Source organism: Sylvia atricapilla, chromosome 1, assembly GCF_009819655.1.
Source record: "Sylvia atricapilla isolate bSylAtr1 chromosome 1, bSylAtr1.pri, whole genome shotgun sequence".
Classification (NCBI taxonomy): Eukaryota; Metazoa; Chordata; class Aves; order Passeriformes; family Sylviidae; genus Sylvia; species Sylvia atricapilla.
The window spans coordinates 134,147,278-134,156,549 of record NC_089140.1 but is presented as its reverse complement, the minus strand read 5'-3'; positions in this window follow the sequence as shown (position 1 = coordinate 134,156,549).

Below are 9,272 nucleotides of genomic sequence, written 5' to 3'. Positions count from 1 at the left end.
AAGACAAACTACATTCCAATTGCTGTCAGAGGTATTTTAATATCTTATTTCAAAAAGCTTATCTAGTCCAGTGAGATGGATTTTTCCTGTAACTTCATGCAATAGAGAATTATATTTTTGTCTTTTAGTCTTTAACACTATACCACCTCACATACGGCTAATGATGAATTTTTCATTTCTCCTTTTTCATAATAATGAAAAATGTATTGTGATTTTGCCAGTTGAATATTGCAAAGTGCTATCCAGCTACTGAATTTTACAAGGCCCTTTTAGTGTTTTACTACAGAAGTATTAGAGCTTTCCAGAAAATAAAGACCATCATCAATATCTTAGTTTTGTGAGAACTGGAATTAGGAGCCAAAACCTTCATATTCATATTTATTATTCTGTACTTCTCACAGAAATTATCTCCTTTTCTACAGTCATCAGAATATACTCTTTAGCAGGAAGAGGTTTCTTGGTGAAAATTTGCTGGTCTCACTGTGATGATCCTTACTAATAAAATAGTGTATTCTTTGTAGAAGTGGATGTAAATAAAAAACCACTTGAGGCTTGTTTCAAACAGTAACAACTGTGTAAAACTGGGAAATTCAAAGGAATTCAAATACCTTGAGGATAATTTAAGTGGGCTTCAGGGGCCATCAGCTGCACCACAGCTGTACACAGCTGTTCCCTGTTGGAACTCCTCAAAGATTCCACTGTATACCTGCCTGTTTGGAGTGACCTCTGGCCATTTCTGTACATATCTGGGACTGCACATATAATTTCTCTAGCACTGTTACAGCACCTGCATGAAAGCAGCTTTCAATTAATATAGACTTAACTCAGTTAACTTATGTTTAAAGCTTTTTGTGCTTGAAATACAGTGCTTATTTGAATTTTGTGCCCTGATGAACACGGCACAAGATTTCCTAATAATTAATCTCAGTTGCTCCGGAAATATGGCTTCCTAGCATGATGATAATCTTTACTCCATCTTCCCTTCTTCTCAGATTTCATCCATTTTTCTAAAATATTGCTCATTTGACAAATCTAACTGCAAAGGGTCAAGAATTACATGGAAATGAAAGATGAAAGCCAACCACTAAAATATTCTGGAGATATGATATCATTTGTCATTTGAGTCTAAAATTTTATTCATTCTATTTAGGCCTGTGATACTTAGGCACAAAATATATCCTGGACTCGGAACTTATCTAATTCCCTTGCCATCCTAAAGGATCACAGAATTTATAGTGGAAAAACTTTTTGCATTATCAGGCTCTAGATGGTTGAAGGTACATTCTGGCAATAGAGGAAACATTAAATGCAATGCTGATACTTACTTGCATTTAGCCAAATAAGTACATTAAATTTATGAGTGAAAATAATACAAGATTGAAAAAGTTTTAGCTCTACTTCTTGATTGCCTGTGATTAATTATATATACAAAAAGGCAAATCACCAAATTCTGAACAATAACAAAGTTATTCAACATAAAAATTCAATTAAATTGTCTTTCTCAGTACTTTAGTTTTATTTATCCTCTGTTTTGTTCTTTTTGTTGGTCTCTACATGGTGTAGGAGATTATTCAGACAAGATGAAGGATAATGAAGGCTCGAAGTAAAAAGTGACAATCTGGATTTATCTTGTCTCCCTTAAGATGCAGTGACCCAGCTATAGCTATAATTGGTGTGCTGCCCAGCACTTCCTCTTCTTGTTGAATAGAAGAGATCATATGCAGATTCTGCAAAGGACAGCTAACCTGCTTACTGTGCTTTGGGCTGGAGATTGTTTTGTTCCTGCAGTGAAGTTAATACTGATGGAAAGGTGTCAGGCCTGGAAAGCAGCACTCCCTGGGAACATACACAGCCTGGGGAGCTCCAGGGTAGGATCCTGTACTCCAGACTTCACTGTGGGTTGAGTGTGGTCTGGAAGGAGTGCTCACTACTGCCAGTTCAAAACACAGCCTTTTGGTCCCCAAAATATAATTTACAAATTTGCAGCATAGAATAGAGCCAGTTTCATATACTGGGATGCCCTTTGTCTGTGCATTTGATTGGCAAATCCACAATGTCCCAGAAGGAAGAAAGTCAGTGAGGCTACTTTTGCAGCTCAAGTGTTAATCTTGTGCTGTAGAAACATGTACTTTTCCTCACATTCTTCCCTGGAATGCATGGTGGTGTCTGACTCATTGTGGGTGGGAAAACTTCATTCATAATCCATCTGCATCATGCTGCTGACAGTGGTCTAGCACTGGACATCCAGCAATTCAAGATGTGGAAGTGTGAGAGTGATTCAAATGTAACCAGTGACTCCTATTTTCACAGGCTCAAACTCCTGAGCACCTAAAAAGGGGTTAAAATCACAAATTTGTTTCGCACAGCCTGATGAACACAAATCAGGTGCTAAGAAGATTTCATTTGCTCCAGCACCTACACTGCTGCTACCACCTAGCCCCTGCCAGAGAGAGAGCCTGAGCTGTGACCACCATCACCATCAGAGTCAGCAGCTTGACAGCACAAGTCATTCAGACTAACTAGTTTTCCAGGTTTTGGGTCACTGTTCTCCATTGTTCCCAGGCTGGGAGGGAGAAAACTGAGCCGTGGGAGAGTCTTCAGAATGCTGCCTGTGTGCTCCTGGGTACCACCTACAGTGAGGAATTATTATTGAGAAAATAATCTTTAAAATTTCACAATTAATAATCTAGGAAAGAATTTTAAAAACCCGTCAGTGCTAGGTCTTGTTGCTATTGACGTTATACAACTACTACTGCAACAGAATAAATAGCAGTAAAGCTGCTCTAATACTGAGAGTTTTTAAAATCCTCTATCTTCTTGTAGTAAAGATAGCACTCCTGACTTTATCCTGAACTGTATCCTTGGGTTCTTGTAGCCCACAAAGTCCATCTGGGCAAACAATGCAGGAGGGCAGAGCAGCTGCTCAGCTTACCCCTAGGGCTGAGATCAGAACAGCTACACCTCTCTGCAACAGGCCCTGAGGGTGCCATTATTTTCACTGGAAAGCAGCAGCTTAGCAAATCCTACAGCCATCAGTGAACCTTGACACCTCTTAGAGGAATAGTGTCGACTTTGTGTGTAGGCTGAGAGAAGTGATCCAGGAGCACAGTGACCACTCTGAGAATCCCCTAAGCATCACAGATGTACTGTCAAAAGACCCTTATCCAAACTCAGCTCATAATCTGAATTTGTAGGAACTGTTCTGCCTTCAGAGGATATTGTAAAAATATTCATCATAAAAGGTAGCACTGCACATCTGGAAGAATTTTGGCAAAGTGCTCTATGTATGCAACTGCTTCTTGGTCTCCTAAAATATGATCTATTTAAAAATAGTCTGGAAATTGTATCAGTTTTGTGAGCATGGTGAATGAATTATTTACAGAATAAGTAAGACACTCTGCCCTCACAGACATATTCTTTACCAGCTGCAGGTGCAGCAGCAGCAGATATGAGTGGTGTCTTTATAGAACAGTCTCTGGGATATCTTTCTGTAAGTATATTTCATGTTGGCATGTATGTCATCAGCCTGCTATTAAGATTTTAGTTCTGACCGAAACAATCCATACAGGAAGGAGCTGAGCTATGATACAGCCTGATGAAGTGCATTTCATAAACCGGTATTATTGCAGACTCCCATGGCCATTAATCTCTTCAAATGGGTCTTGCTGTAGGCTGACATTTGCAGACAAATAAGTTGTGTCAGAAACAGGGTTGGTGATGTCAGATTTCTTTGCCAGCAATACATAATCTTAAAGTACACCATGTTCTTTAATGGCCCTGCAAAGTGCCCTGGCAAGAAAATACCTGAATGCAGAAGCTGTCCACATTACTTTCATTGATGCAGATTCATAAATTGAGAATAGCCACACAAAGCAGCATAGTGTTATTTCAACATATCAATGGAAGTGTTGAATATGCTATCAGAAGTTAATGTGACTGAAAAGAGTGTCATTCAAACACAGATAATTAGGGTTTCTTACAGAAAAGTTTATTAACTTCGGTAATGTGCTGTGATAATAAGGCTACCCCACCACAATTTGGAAGGTTCTAGTGCTGCCTTGCCTTTTGCAGAGTACTCTAGAGGGTCATATTCTCTAGATGAGTGCAGCTTTTTAACTGCACAAAAGCAAAAGATTTGCATCAGTAATGACTAGATCTAGTTCAAGATTCATCCTAAACCAAAGATAAATGTAAGATATCTTTAGGTTCATTGAAGAAACACAAGTAGATACATACTTTACGAAGTTTCCAATGCCGAAACATATCTGAAACTCTGCAAACTATTGAAAACTGCTTGCAAGAACAGTTCTGTGGGACCTTTTACAGATTTGCTCTGATTGTACAATTTCGAAGTATAACCAAATTAAGAAATTACTGCCTTCAGTAAAACAAAACAAGCACACTGAGCTGAACCCTATCTAAAATAAATTTTCTTCCTAAACTCTGGAAATTATCACCCTAAGGTACTGATTGAAGGTTTCCCATGGCCAGTAGCTTAGGGGTGCACAAGATGTTGGGAGGGGACATACAGCTGGAAGGCACTTGCCACTTAAGCTCTGGAATGACAACATCTAGATAGTGAAAATATGTGATCATGATGAAGGCCAAAGTGCAGTATGGACTATTGTCAAGGAGGTCATCACTAATGCACACCCCTGAAGGATTACAAAAGTTTGGTAACATGACATGCAAGTGCATGGGCTAGGAATAAATCCCTGAGGAAGGTGAGTAAACATATATTGAATGGATTTGCAGTGAACACAAACTACTTGCAGTCCCTGGACCGCAGGGGAATCATGAAAGACATGCCTTTAACATCAGTGGCTCCCAGCCAAGGATGGGAATCACTCTCAGTGGGAAAATTCATGTTTGAGATAGATGGGACTGCCACACGAAGGGATTGTTGATGCTTTGTTGACAGCACAGTAATCTACTGTCAGCTGCCAGTCACTATTTGGTTTCTAAATGGGCCAAAAGGGTGCATTCAAAAAGGAGATGGTGGCGAAAATAACTCCTCTTTCCTGAAGGTCCTTGAAGAAGGCAGCTGCTGCCTTGCTGGACATGAGATCCATGTGGTACTGTTTCCTATGCCCTAATGAGGTGAGTGGCAAAGGTGGTGCAGCTTGAAGGAGTTACACCAAAGCATTTAGAGTGACTGTGATACACTAGCCCCACTGGCCTCCTACAGTGTGGGTGTGGAGAAGGTCCACATCTGAAAAATTGATAGGTCCCAGTGCCATAGCTATAGAGACATCAAGGCCAGAAGAATAAGTTTGACAATTCTCACCATAAGAATGAAAGAAGTATCCCCAACATGTTCCTTCCCTTTGTAGTTGAGGTTGCCGTTCTTTGTATTGTAATCAAACACACTGCCAGAACTCCTCTGCCATGATGAGTCTGGGACTGGCTGGATGACAATGTTTCCTTGCTTAAGGCACAAGCTCATTTCTCCCCTGACGTTATTACCTGCCCTGCTCCTTAGGACAGTGGAACAACTTGCTGTCCTGTGCCGCCTGCCAGTGTGAAGAGGCTCTGGGCAAGATACTGACACCAGAGTGCAGGAGCTGGCTGGCTTCAGCACCTCTCTGGGTGTTAAAGCTCAATCACAACATTTGCCACATATTGTTTGCCTAGATTAATCTCTTTCTGTTTAATACAAAAGTTTTCTATTGGATGAAATTCATATTGGGAAATTGGGATTTCTTTTTCTTTTGCTGCATTGCAGGAATAGCACAGTGACCTCAAAACTACACATATGGAACTAATAAAAAGAGTGGTTTAAGAGGTTTTATCTTTCTGAAGACCAATTGGTCATTCTATAAAAATGACAGGAAAAAGTGACTCTGTTATCCCTTCTGATCCTTAACAAAAAAGCAACTATAAAAGCTATATCCTTTCTCATAACAGTAGTATTGTTTTATTGTAGGATCCACAATGAAGAGCTTTAATCTAGATGAGATTTGGCTAGAAAGGAATCCTTTGTTATAAACCGAAAGGTTGAATTTTATATTTAAAGATTGCTATGAGGCTTCCCCTTGCCGATGTGCTGGACACTGACAGTTAGATACGGTCCTTAGCTAAGATATTTTTATGAAGGTTTTGTTCACTGAAATTAAGGTCCATCTATACTTGTCAAAAAAATATGTCAACTGTGCAATGTGATGTATGCAACATCTCTGACATTCCCGACTCCAGCTCTCTGCTCCTTTTCCTTTGCCACCTTTTGAGCCTCACTGCAGGGTTCAACCGAAGGATAGCAGCACCATCTTGTGGGTATCTGAAAAAGGTGCAGCAACAACACTATCAGTAAAACTCCTGGCAGGCAGGTTCCTCACCGTGAGCAGGAGCTGGCACTGCCTGCTCAGGGCAGGGATGCCACAGCACAGCTCAGCAGGGTACGGCTGTCAGCTGAAGTGAGGTTTGTGAGATGGACCCCACAATGCACCCAAAGCTGAATTTAGCAACTAAAAATCCAGAGATAAGACTAGGCTTATCATTGGCCATAAAACTACTGTTCAGGGTTATGGATGAACATCTGGATGCCACAGTCAGGAATGAAAAAGATTCTTGGGGGTTAAAAATGCAAAGTTAAAATGCCTGGATTTACTTCAGGGCATACGAAAACAAAAAAAAAAAAAAAGAAAAAAAAATTCCTGTGTTGTTGTTCATCAAATAATTTTTCTCTTTGCTATTGCCATCTATGTTTATACTGTAAGTGTAGCAATCAAGCCAAGTGGCTTGATGTCAAGCCTGCATTCAGGAGTGAGCTTTGGGCAGTTTTCCCAAGAACCCGGGGGGTGTAAAAAGTCTGAATTCTTGTAATTTTTAGCACAGGTTTACTATATGCAGTCAGCACCTTGCATGGCACAGATACAGCCATGCTCAAGTGTATTTGTCCATAATTCATGGTGCCCGTGATCCATGGAGTTAGAGATGGAAATATATATCCTGTGTACGTCCTTTCCTAGGCAGCATGAGCTCATTTGTGCCAAAGCAATGGGAACTAAGGAGGGTTTCTGTGCTGAAGGAACAGGAGAGGATGAGGGCATCTTGTCTGAGCTAGAGATGGGGAGGTCAAGAAGTGCAGCAGGCCCTTAACTCTGTTTCTGCCAGGGAGGCAAACACAGCCATTGTCTAATGGATGCTGAAGTAGTTTCTGTCTTGAGCTTTGTGATAGGGCTGGATTTCCAACACTTCTTCATAAAAGCTTGTTTTCCTCTCAGTCCTCACTAAAAAGCTCCTTTTCATATGGTTTGGTATTTTTACTTTGGTAAAATTAAGTTATTTTAATTACAATTAAGAATATAATTAAGTCACGCATCTATTAATTTTGTTGCTGAAGGCATTCTTTTAATCACTTGATTGTTTTGATAAATTGCTACTTATTTAAATAGTATTCTTAATACACTATATAGTAATAAAGCAAATATTTAAACATAGATATAAGTTAAACCACATCTCCTTCACCAAACAACACAGGAATAGTTGCAATAAGTTAATGGCAGTATAAAAACTACCCTGACAAAACACCTCCTCAGTATTGCATGTCTGCCTGCTACACATTTTTACTGAGAAAGGAAAGAAATGGATTTTGGGAGGTTGCTATAAATCTAGATGTAACTTGAGAGAAACATTAAAAAACCCTTTCATCTGCAACTTGTCTAAAATTTATTTTATGCTGCACTTCGAGCACCTCATCACATTAACTTGCACTGGAGAGGAAGGAATAAGGCTGGTTGTTGTGGCTGGTATTTGTTCAATATAACTCCTTCTTCTTCCTGTTCTTTTAATCCCATTTTATAGCAGAGGCTGAAGTTTCAGCATGATGTGTTGAACGGCTGCCCTCCTGTGGCTGCAGTTTCTCTTTATCTGAAGCTGAGACTTGCCAGGAGCGTGCAGCTTGTTACAGAACCAACAGGGAGGTCACCCATGTACAGGTACTTTAAAAACTTAAAAAGAATGCATTAATTAAGTACAAAGCAGCACCCACAGCCCTTTTAGAGGACGTGCAGTAGAGAAGGCTCCAGGGACACCTTACAGCTGCATTTCAGTGCCTAAAGGGGGCCTAGAAGAAAGCTGGAGAAACTATTTGCCTATAGTGGTAAGACAAGGGAAAAGGGTTTAATCTGAAAGAGTGTAGGTTTAGATTAGATGTTAGGAAGAAATTCTTTACTGTGAGGATGCTGAGGAACTGGCACAGGGTGCCCAGAGAAGTTGTGGATTCAACATTTTTGCAAGTGTTCAAGGTCAGGTTGGATGGGCTCTGAGCAACCTGTCTAGCGGAAGGTGCCCTTGCCCACAGCATGGGGGTTGTAACAAGACAATCTTTAATGTTCCTTTGGTTGTCACACCTTCCCACCCAAAACATTCTATAATTCCATGATCCTGTGATTCTGTGCTAAGGTGTTTCTTTGACCACATGATTTGACATGCATCACCTGAGAGTAGGAGTTATATTGGAAGACTCTGCCATTAAAAACTGGAACTTGTGCTTTTATAAAGTGATAGATTGTCAGTCATATGACTCCAGACCAGCTGTGTTAGCTCACAATCACGAAATAATTTATAATAGCATCACTTTGTTCGTTCTTTCATCAGGTGCTTTATCAGGCTTGCAACATCTACACCTCAGTATAAAGAAGAGTCACACTGTTTTCAGCATTCTTCAGCACCTAAAGCAGCATGGCATCCCTCTCTCCATGCACCACTGATGGCTTTGCAAATAAGGTATTGTTCCAGTTATTGTACCCAACTCCAAGCATAGCATCCTGCTACAGTGGTGTTCCAAAACTCCCAACAGCCAGCAATCAGGTCTGGGAACTTTAAATAATGCATGATGATGTATAAATCAATCACCAAAGGTGTGGCAATGTGGACCATTTCATATTGCAACACACACCAGAAATTCAAATACAAACAGCTCTACCTTGGCGTAAAGCCCCTCTGGGCATATATTTATTTTGTTATTCCTTCTTGGTTTTTCCTTCCTTTTTTTTCTTGGTTATTCTTTCCTGCTCATAATAACTGGGGTATTTTTTGTCTTTCCTCTATGAGCCAAATCTGAACTTAGCTTGGCAGACCTTTGCCAGCAATGAATTGTGACTGGCAGGATTTTGAACCCCTAGTCCTGCTCCCAAAGCCATCCATTTTCAGAGCCATATTCATATCCATATTCAGTGGAGAACACTCAAAAAAAGAGGTTTCTGAGTCCATGCCCAGCCTAGCAAATACTATGGGTGCCCTGCATTGCCAGTTACCTCACTGCTTTCTGT